Here is a 10,804-nt window from a genome sequence, read left to right as displayed (position 1 = left end):
GTCACAAGGTGTAAACTCTCTCTCGGTATTTCCCAAGTCCCAGTCCGGAGCAGGTCAGTAGGTCCAAACAGGAGAGGTGAAACAGTCCAGGAAGGAATTTGGACTGTTTAGCTAAATTAACTAATGAGAAGAGGGAAAAGAGCAAGAGCAAGCAAAAGCAAAGCAGAAGCAAGAGCAAAAGCAAAACGCAGCGCAAAAAGCAAAAAAAGCAGCACTATGTACTGGTGCTATCTGTATGTCCCGCTGAGTGGCTGATAAGAGGCCCAAAACAAAACTTTCACTCTGCCAGTCTTAAAGGCACAGAACATAATATCCAGCATAAATTACACACATGAATGGGGGTAACAGTCACCCTAGGACAACTTGTTGCAAACAAAATCCTAAAATCTCCACAAACACAACCCTACAATCCCAAGAATCAAATTACCACAGTGCGGGGGAGGAACCACACAAACTTACTGGGAAAGGGGTATCTCTTAGAGTGCCCGCTTTTCTCAACACAACACAACATACAATACTTCAGCATCTACCCACATCAGCTTCCTCTGGTCTTCACACACTCTGGACACAATCAAAATAACAGCACACAGTAAAATTCCAGGGATCAAGTCCAAACTACTGGGGCAGAGGAACCCCCTGAGTTCGTCTTGCCAGGGTTAAAATGTGCACAGTCTACACAAATCACCACCTTTAAACACAATAAATGTCCTCACCCACGTTTCTCCACTTGTTCCACTTCTCCGCTCCCTGCCCCCACAGCCTGCCTCAGCTGGTGCCCCGGGCCTCACCTGGCCACTTCAGACGCGGGTAGAACATCCCCGCCTCATGCCATGGGGTACACTCACTCGCTCTCTCTCTCTTTCATACACCACAGCACTCACAAGATTACAAACACATTAACATTAACCACACAATACATTAACCATACAATGTCTGGACACCACTAGCACACAAACTTTGGGTGCACTCGACTCACCCCCAGAGTCGCTAGCGGTCGCCCTATCGAACAATGAACCTGTCTCCAGCCACTCTATCAGCCAATCGCTGCCTGCAGGCACAGGAATGAGGCTGCCCACTCAGACATCTCTGAGTGACTTACCCAGCAGTCCTATCACTCTCTCTCTCCCCCAGGGCCCCTCGATACATACCATTTATCTGCGCACCAGCAGGTCGTTGTCTGTCTCCGCTGGAGGCAAGCTGAGACAAAGCGGAGCCCCTCTAAGGAACATCCCAGGGGTGCGCCAATAGGGTCCGTTCTCCCCTCTGCCCCTGCCAGGACAGAAAATCTCCTGGCCGGCTCACCATAATGAATTGTGGAAAAAGAAAACAAACTCCATAACTTTGTAAAAGTTGTAAAGCCAGTATGTTTATTACAGCGCTGGACACATGTGAGGATCGCTCCACTTAAAAGACATGCTTACCTCTGGGAACTCCAGATCCTTTTTTAATCTCCCTTACTAAACCATATGCATGGAATTTCACAATAGGTTCATACATATTCATTTTACTGATTTCACGTTACACCTGCAGCTAGTTACACTTGCAGCTAGTTACCCTTTTTCCTAGGGTGACCTTATGATGCTTGTATCCCCAGTCGTCTGTTCTGTTTATGCTGGGTATTGTGTTCTGTGCCTTCAAGACTGGCTCTGAAAAGCAAAGTTTTGTTTTGTTATCAGCCTGCTCACTCCCCCACAGTTGGTGGGACACAGACGGCGCAGTACATAGGGTTCCTTTTGCTTTTTCCTCTTGCTTTCGCTTTTGCTCTTGCTCCTGCTTTTGCTCTTGCTTTTGCTTGTTAGTTTAGTTAGGCAGTCCAAATTTTCCATGTGTGAAAAACGTCAATCACTTGTTTTTAAAATTTTAAAAGTTTAATAGTAATAAAATGGTTATAAAAATAGTAATACAATTAGAGTAATATTAATTTGGACAATTTGAGTTAGGACAATAGAAAACAATAGAAACAAAGAGTTAGGGAAGTCCAGGTACCTTTTTCTGGGCAGCACAAGCCCGAAAAAAGACACCCGTTAACAAAGGATTAACCCTTAAAAGCAATAGCCTGTTGCATATTCATACACTTCATACATGATGCATAAATTCCATTCAAATACAGATAAAATACACATACAAATACAAATCAAATACACATTTTTCACAAGTAGTGTGGTAAATATAGTTTTAGGTTATAAAAAATGGTAAAATAGAAACTATGCTATGTAGGATACGTTTTTTAAAGAAAGGACTCGCAGCGAGATAGCAGCCACAGGACACCTAAATCTTTCATAGAAAAAGAATTTATTGCCCTCTTATCAGAAGAAACTAACTTCTTCCCACCTCGAAGGCACTGTTAGAATTCAGAGGAAGAAGTTGACAATGACCAGACAGAATCCTGTGTTTGAATGGAATTGATGCATCATGTATGAGGTGTATGAATATGCAACAGGCTGTTTTTTTAAGGGTTAATCCTTTGTTAACGGGTGTCCTTTTCTGGGCTTGTGCTGCCCAGAAAAAGGTACCTGGATGTCTGTAACTCTTTGTTTCTATTGTTTCATATTGTATTAATTCAAATTGTCCAAATTAATATTACTCTCATTGTATTACTATTTTTATAACCATTTTATTACTATTAAACCTTTAAAATTTTAAAAACAAGTGATTGGCATTTTTCACACTACTTAAGAGAATTAATACAGTGTTACTTTCTAACACAACACATACCATTTTCATTTTAATATTTGTGAAAAGCCAATCATAGAATTTGCATTTTTCACACCTGGACTGTTTTTCTTTCCCTTTTCTTGGAACCATTCAAACCTGCTCCAGACTGGGACCTGGGAAACACTGAGAGTTTGCACTTTGTAGCCTGCAGCAGCCATTCCCAGTGCCAGAGGGACTGATAACAGAGCAACCATTCCCAGGAGAGACTCTCTGAATTTGTAATCTCTCCAGAGCGGTGAAAGAGTTTTGTCATCCGGTATTGTTCATTTTGTATGCTGGGGTGTTGCACGTCCCAGACAGATGGTGACAGTGGGGGGGCGACAGTCCCCCTTTTTCGGAGCTCCGCAGAATCCCAGCTACCAGTGGAGGCACAACGCGGAACAAAAAAGGGCCGCAGCACGGGCCTGGAGGGCACTGGGTTACTTTATTTGATGTTAAACTCCCCGAGTGCCGGGGTCCCAGGCAACAAAGTGGGGGCAAACAACAGCTTATAAAGGGGGGCAGGTCTCAAGGGAGGATACAATGTTCAACTAATCCGGAAAACTGGGGGTGGAACACAAGGCAGGGAATACAAGGGAGGAAAACTGCTTGGGACAGGAGGGGTTAACAACTGGATGTGGGAGGAAGGGGTTTGAAACTTGGCAGGAAAGTAGCTAAGTAACAACAGATAAACCCACACCTGGCTCAATTGAATAACAAAGGCAGATCTGTGTCCCTCTAAAACAGGGGGAGAAAAAAACCCAAAAGGACTACCAAAGCACAAATCGAACAATAAACCTGCAAAATAAAAACACACTGCAACACTGGGGGGTGCTGTGCTTGTCAAATAAACAGGTTCTTTCCACTTCTCTCTGAAGAATCCTTCCCAAACCGGTTGGGGGGAGGGGCCATGTGGGTTTGCTTTCTGGAGGAGCCCCCTTTTGGAGGTTTTCTCCCAAATTTGCCCTAAACCAGGACACCCTTGCAGCTACTTTTTTATCAGAAAGTACAGAAGGAACTCCTGGATCACCCTGCCCTGCCTCCCGCAGTCTCCTTGTCTGTTTGTCCTTCGGCTGAAGCAGTTTGAGCATAGGTTTTTGCGAGAACAGGCAGTCAGACCAAACAGCTATGTTTGCAAGCCACAGACTTCAAAGTTCAAGCCCCCACCCCCCTTATCTCTAATTCAAAGATATACATTTTACCTAAATCAAAATGGATTTCTACTCTGGATAATTTCCACTCTGTCTCACTCTGAGCTCTCTCCTGAACGATCAGGGATGGGACTACCACCTGATTTGCCAGTGTAACAGCTCATCCACTTTCTGTGATCTCAGCTTTAAGAAACTTAATTAGTTTGTGGTCTGCTTGTTCATATTTTGGGGTGAACCCTGACAAATCAATCTTTTTGTGGAATTACTGGGAGAATACCTTTTTTCTGGCATTCCTCTTGCTGCTTTATCAGCAAAGCAATTTCCCAATTTGGGAGTGGTTTTCTCTTTTTGGTGACCTCTACAATGCATGATAGCTACTTCTGCAGGGTTTTTTAATGCTCTCTAAGAGGACAAGTATTTGTTCTATGGGAATAAATCACACGGGACTCCATTTTCTTCACAGTGGAAAAAGACCATTATTAATTCACATAACTCCTTTTTATACAGTTTTACAGACCTCGTGTGAGACTCCAATTGGTTAGTAGTTTTCTTGCCAATTACTTTTATTGGTTAGTAATAAGTTGTTTTTCTGTATTGATTGGTCACTCAAACTCTCCGTGTATATGTGCAGGGAAGATGTTTGTGAAAGATAGTTTTCATTTTCCTATCTAACAGTGTAAAAACAGTTTATACAGGTGCAAGTTTCTTTTTACCCAGGAATAACTTGTTATATTAACAAATTGCTCACAACAGGATTGCTTTCACATGGGAACCTACAAAATGCTAGCTTTGACAAGGCCAGCCACTGATTCCAGGAGAGCAGGCTTGATTTTATGAAGCCTTTCTTTATGATTTTTCTACCTTAGTGAAACATTGTTCAGAATGTTTGATTTGATTACCTTGAGCATTCAGAAGTCCTCTCTCCTTCTACATGTTATAAATAAGAAGCTTGACTAGGCCAATATTCAAGCAACAATCAATTTATTAATTAATATGGTAAAGTATGAGCAATACAGCGCTGAGTACAGTGGGGGAAGTTTTCCCTCCAACTGCACACCGATAGTTGGGGCTTACAGGTATTTATAGGGGTACTCATAAGCTTTCTCAGCAGTTTCTATTCCCAATTTTTACTCATCAGCAGTTTCTATTCCAAATTTTTACGTCACAATTCTATACACTATTGTGATTTAGTTTTTCTCAGGATGTACATCCCAACAGTAGTATCCCAGGTGGTGGTGGTCCAGTTTCCGAAAGAAGGCAGGAGTATTTCATCTGGTGAAGTCCAGCTTCCAGATGTGGGTCCACCTTTTGATTGCAAGGACTGTAAATCTCATAACAGTGATGTCCAGCTTCCCTTGGTCAACACTATTAGTTCTTAAGTTGATGTCCATCTTCCTTTCTCAAGCTGAATGTTTCCTTTTTATATATTCTAAAGCTATAGTTTCAAAAGATCCTTACTACAAGCAATATTCTAACATTATACTTCAAAAGGTTATTAGTGCAAAACTGTTTAAGGCTTAACTACAAGCAGAAAGTTCCTGTCAAAAAGCAACATCCTTAAAGCTTTATTCAAATGCTCCTAAATCAACTTAAGGCTTATAAAGGTTAATTGCAAACAAAAGATAGGTTCAAAGGCCTTCTTCCATGCTTTATTTTTCTCAGTTATTATTAGAATTCATCGTTATAACTGTCCCATGGTCGGTTTCCACACATATTACAATCAAATACACATGTTGCCTGTATGTACCTGATGCGAAACACAGCTTTGTATTTCACACAGATGGCGTGGACAACACTAAATGCATATTTAGAGTCAGTCCATATATTTACCTTTTTTCCTTCGCTCAGCTCTAGGGCTCTTGTCAGTGCAATCTGTTCAGCTTTCTGTGATGACACATCTGCTGGCAGGGCCTTTGCCTGGATCACCTTATCCTGCGTGGTCACTGCAGAGCCCATCATTCTTTTGCCATTTTTCATGAAGCTGCTCCCATGTGTAAAAAGTTCCCAGTCTGGATTTTCCAGGGGCACGTCTTTCAGGTCTGGTCAGCTGGAATAGACCTCTTCAATTGTCTGCAAACAGTCATGCTCAGGCACATCATCAATTAAGGTGGAGGACAGAAACATGGCAGGGTTAACAACAGAAGTTGTTTTCAGGGTAACATCATCCTGCTCTAATAACAGTGACTGGTGTTTAAGCATCCGGTTGCCGGACAGCCAATGTTCCCCCTTTTGTTCAAGTATAGCTGTGACTGCATGGGGTACATACACTACAATGTGTCGCCCAAGAGTGAATTTTTGGACCTCCTGGATCAAGATGACAGTGGTTGCCACAGCCTTCAGGCACCCTGGCCAGCCTTGGGCAACACTGTCTAGCTGTTTAGAAAAGCAGGCCACAGCCCTCTGTTGGTTCCTGAGGCGCTGTGCTAGTACCCACAAAGTGACATTCAGTCTTTCATATGTGAAAAGTTCAAAAGGTATAGTTAAATCTGGCAGTCCCAGTGCTGGAGAGAGTGTTTCAGCTGTCCATCTTGGGTAGAGCTTTATATGAAGTTCAGAGTCACACACTAAGGCAGTACAGAATCTGAAAAATATGAAAGCTAAAACTTAAGGCATCATCAGAAGCAACCTAACAAGCTGCAAAAGGGGGCAAAATGTTTTCTCGAGTAGGGTCTTGCTGTAAAGTTTCCAAGTGCCCCTAAAAACACCACCCAAGAGAACACACTGTCAGGCACAAAGGCAATTACACAAAGAATTACATAAAGGGTGTGGAATGCCTCTCAGAGATGGTCACACTGTAAAAAACTTCAAAGTATCCAAAAAGCACTCTCTGAGAGAACACAGTGACTCATTTACAGGCACTAGACTTCAGGGAGGGTCACACCGTTCTTTTAATGCCCAAGTAAATCTCTCCCTAAAACTCACACACTAAATGATTCAAAGCAGATATAATATTTTTCATCAGAAAAAATCCCAGTTCTGACACTAATTTAATGTCCTGTACCGCTATAAAAAGGGGAGTCGGGAAGAGTTCTTTTTGATAGATTTCTTGGACGAAAGTAAAGCGCAAACGTGGCAATATATCTGAGAACCCTTTATTGATAAAAAAGGGTAAGTGTTCCTCCTAAAGGGGGATAGGAAAAGGAGCAGAGAGGGGAGAGAGGGAGAAAGGAATAGAACACAGGGACAGCGTTACCACAAGAACCCTTGTGCTCTGTCAGTGTCAGCTTGGCAGACTGAGTGTGCGTGCTGTGAACCGAGGTGCATTTGCATAGCTCCCGTGGCAGGCTGGGCGCGATTTCCAAACAATAGCAGGCTATGTGTGCTCCTTCTCTTGGCGGAGAGCAGGCTGTCGTGGCCAAGGGCTCAATCCTGGAACAGCTGCAGGTTCTCAGGGTTGGGGCGCCCCAGCTGCGGGCACAACTGAGTGCAGGCAGCGGTGACAGGCTGGTCACTACGGGCTGGTGCTATGGCAAGTTCGTGCAGGTGGGCAGCGCAGGAAACACGGCAGCGGTTGCAGTTAGGTGCAAGCGGGCTCGTGCTGCAGACGACGGCTGTGGCTGCAACTGCGGGCTTGGCTGAGTGCAGGCTGGCAGCGGCTATGCTTGGGAAGCACGACGGGGGTGGCTGGCTGTGGCAGCGCCTGCTCCGTCAGGGAGGCAGCAAAACATGAGGTCATCTCAATGACAAGCTCGTTTGCGGGACTATAAAAAACAGAATTCACTACTTAGAATTTTTAAAAAGTTTAATAATAATAGGATAAAAAAAAAGGACAATATTTCTAGTGCTGGGGTGCTCTTGGCCAATAGCCAAAGAACACACCAGTATATACAGACAATGGTTATCAGGGGGGTTGAAGAGGCTTCGCCACGGGCTTGGTGTTCTTCTTATGTCTCTATCTTCCTGTTTCACATCCTTTGATAAGGATTTAGTATGTCCTCCTTAAGTTTAACATGGTATTTAATTGTCCTCTGGTGCTCTGGTTTGTGTCAGTTATCACTTGGACAGGTTGGTCAGTGGATGGCCTTACACTGTTTTTAGTTACACAAAAGCCCTTTTTTTACTTATGCTTTGCTAAGGTCTATATCACAATACATCCATCACACTATTATTTCCATAAGTGATACATAGATATTATATTAATTACACTACTATTTCTATGAGCAATACAGTGCGGCAAGTATGAAATTGAGATCTATCCTGTTCTGCATAACTGCATGAGACAGACTGTTGACTTCCTCCTATAAGGCTGAAATTGCATATGCAGTATGCTGTACAATATGTTTAATGACGGCTGAGATGTTTACAACTGCCCTCTCCAGTTCAACTACTCCGTAAGAGCTCTGACTATACTGTGGAAAAGTGTGGGATGTTCAATGAGGGGATAAAGAGATCTTTTCTTCCTCCCGTCTGTTTTTTCAATATGATCAAATATTGTTATATTTGGAACCACAGCCCCAAGGGCACAAGCCTGATCTTTATTTATGGGCAGGACTTTCCAGGCTTTATCGTCACATACATACATCCAATACAACCCTGTCCCAAGTGGTGGAGCTAGTCTCCATCCTGTCAATTTCATCTTTGTCACAACTTTTGGGCTTATTATTTTCCTAAAGCTGGTCTTATGGCAATATGAAGGAAGAATGGCCTTTCTTGTTACATTTATAACTGCGGAGGGAACTGTATAATTCCCACATTCTATTAGACCGCTCAGGGGTATAGGAGGCAGAAGGTTACTGTAAAAAGCAGAGTTCAAGATAAAGAATTTTTGTAAAGTTTAATAAGGGATAAAACAAGAGACAAAAATTCAGTGCTGGGGTGCTCCTGGCTAACAGCCAAAGAACACACCAGTACATACAGACAGTGTTATCTTTATAGGTTACATTGCTGAGATACATGCATATTCATGTGTTTCATACATTAGTCAAACATTCTTGTGAACTTTCTGATGTTTTGGGAACTCCTTTGTTTGGCTTCTTCACACTCCAGCTTACCTGCATGGCATCCTGTGTGTCAGGTCAATATATTTCATTTCTTCTTGTCTCTCTATCCTGCTGTTTCACATCCTCTGATAAGCATTTTGTATGCCCTCCTTAAATTTAACATGGTATTCTCTAATTGTCCTCCGGTGCTCTGGTTTGTGTCATGGTTATCTTATCACTTGGACAGGTCAGTCAGTGGATGGCCTTACACTGTTCTTCTTAGTTACACAAAAGCCTTTTCACATCTTATGTTTTGCTAATGTCTGTAGTACAATATGTTCATCACACTATGATTTCTCTAAGTGATACATAGATAGTATATTCATTACACTACTATTTCTATGAGCAATACAGTGCATACTTAAGATGATGGATTATATTAACAAGCAGCTAAAAAGAGTTAGAATTTGTACTATATCTAAATACTTATAATCATTAACAACAAGCATAAGCTAATACATAAATGCGAAAGCCAATATTATCTGGTAATTTTTTACAGTACTATTGATTGATTCCCACCTTTGAGTAAGGTTCTCTTCCATTAAAATACCAATCAATGGTCAGTTACCACCCCCATCTAGAGGTGGTAACTGGGTGAAAATCCAGCAATTGTTTTTACTGAGAACTTTGGATACATTTTGCATTAAAGTCCCATGCAAATTGTGGGGCCAACCCTGAGTCATGGTTACCAATTGTGCAGAAAACAGACATTAAAAGAACAGTATAAACCACAACATCCTGATTTGTATCAGTCTGTTTTCTCGGTGGTTTCAGGAGCAGAAGCCTTCCTTACTCTGGAGTAGTGGATCCACAGTACCTTGCCAGCAACTTTGACCACAGTAAGGGTGGTCAGCAAAACTTGGAATGGTCCCTTCCACTTAGCTTGCAAGGGGTCACTGTCCCACCACTTGATATAGACCCATTCTCCAGGCTGGAACAGATGAGCAGGTGATTCCAACCCTATGGGTTTGGATAACACGACGAATCTCTGAAGCTTCTGCAAAGTGGAACTTAAAGCCATTAAGTGTTGTAATAAATCAACTGGGACTTCATTTTCTTCATGCAGAAAAAGCCCATTCTTTATTCTCATAACTCATTTTATACAGTTCTCACAGACCTTGTGTGCAACACCAGTTGGCTAGTAGTTTTCTTACTACTTCATTCATTGGTCAGAAGGTGATTTGTGTGTATGAGTTAAGATTCAGGTGTCTACCATTTTCCTTTGTGGGTTCTCATGGAACAGATCTACTGTTTATGCAGGTTCAGACTCATTTTTCTCTCCCAAGAATAGGTTGTTCTGTTAATGAACTTTTCATACCTAAGATTGTTTTGCATGGGAATTTGCAAGCTATTGTTAACTTAGCTAACATGGCCTAATTCATATTTTATAAGGCCTTTCTTTTATAATGTATTTTACTTGCCTGCAACAATTATGTACTTTTGTCAATCATTTCTACCCTTCATATGAATTTCACCCAGGATATGTGGAACCTGATATGGCCTGCCATATAATATTTCATAGGCACTTATGTTGTCTCTCTGCCTTGGTTGCATGCAGATTCTCAGTAAGGCTATAGGCAAGGCCTGAACTCATGTCATGGGTGTTTCTTGACAGATCTTACTAATCTGGGTTTTAAGGGTTCTATTCATGCATTCAACTTTGCTACTTGCCTGGGGGCTGTATGGTGTGTGCAGGTCCCAGGTGAGTCCCAGAATCCTGCTAACTTCTCCAATCCCCATCGCAACAGAATGTGGTCCCCTATCTGATGACATTCCCAAAGGGACCCCAAACCTTGGAATTATATGATTGGGCAAAGCTTTTACCACCTCCTTTGCTGTGTTGGTGAGACAGGGGAAAGCTGCAGGCCATCCACTGAAGATATCAACCAGTACCAGTACATAACTGTATTCCTCCTTACGTGGCATCTCAGCAAAATTTATTTGCCAAAATTCTCCCGGGAGATCACCTGTTTTTGTTAC

Source organism: Haemorhous mexicanus, chromosome W (genome assembly GCF_027477595.1).
Source record: "Haemorhous mexicanus isolate bHaeMex1 chromosome W, bHaeMex1.pri, whole genome shotgun sequence".
In the NCBI taxonomy this organism is placed as follows: domain Eukaryota; kingdom Metazoa; phylum Chordata; class Aves; order Passeriformes; family Fringillidae; genus Haemorhous; species Haemorhous mexicanus.
Note: the sequence above shows the minus strand (reverse complement) of the source record.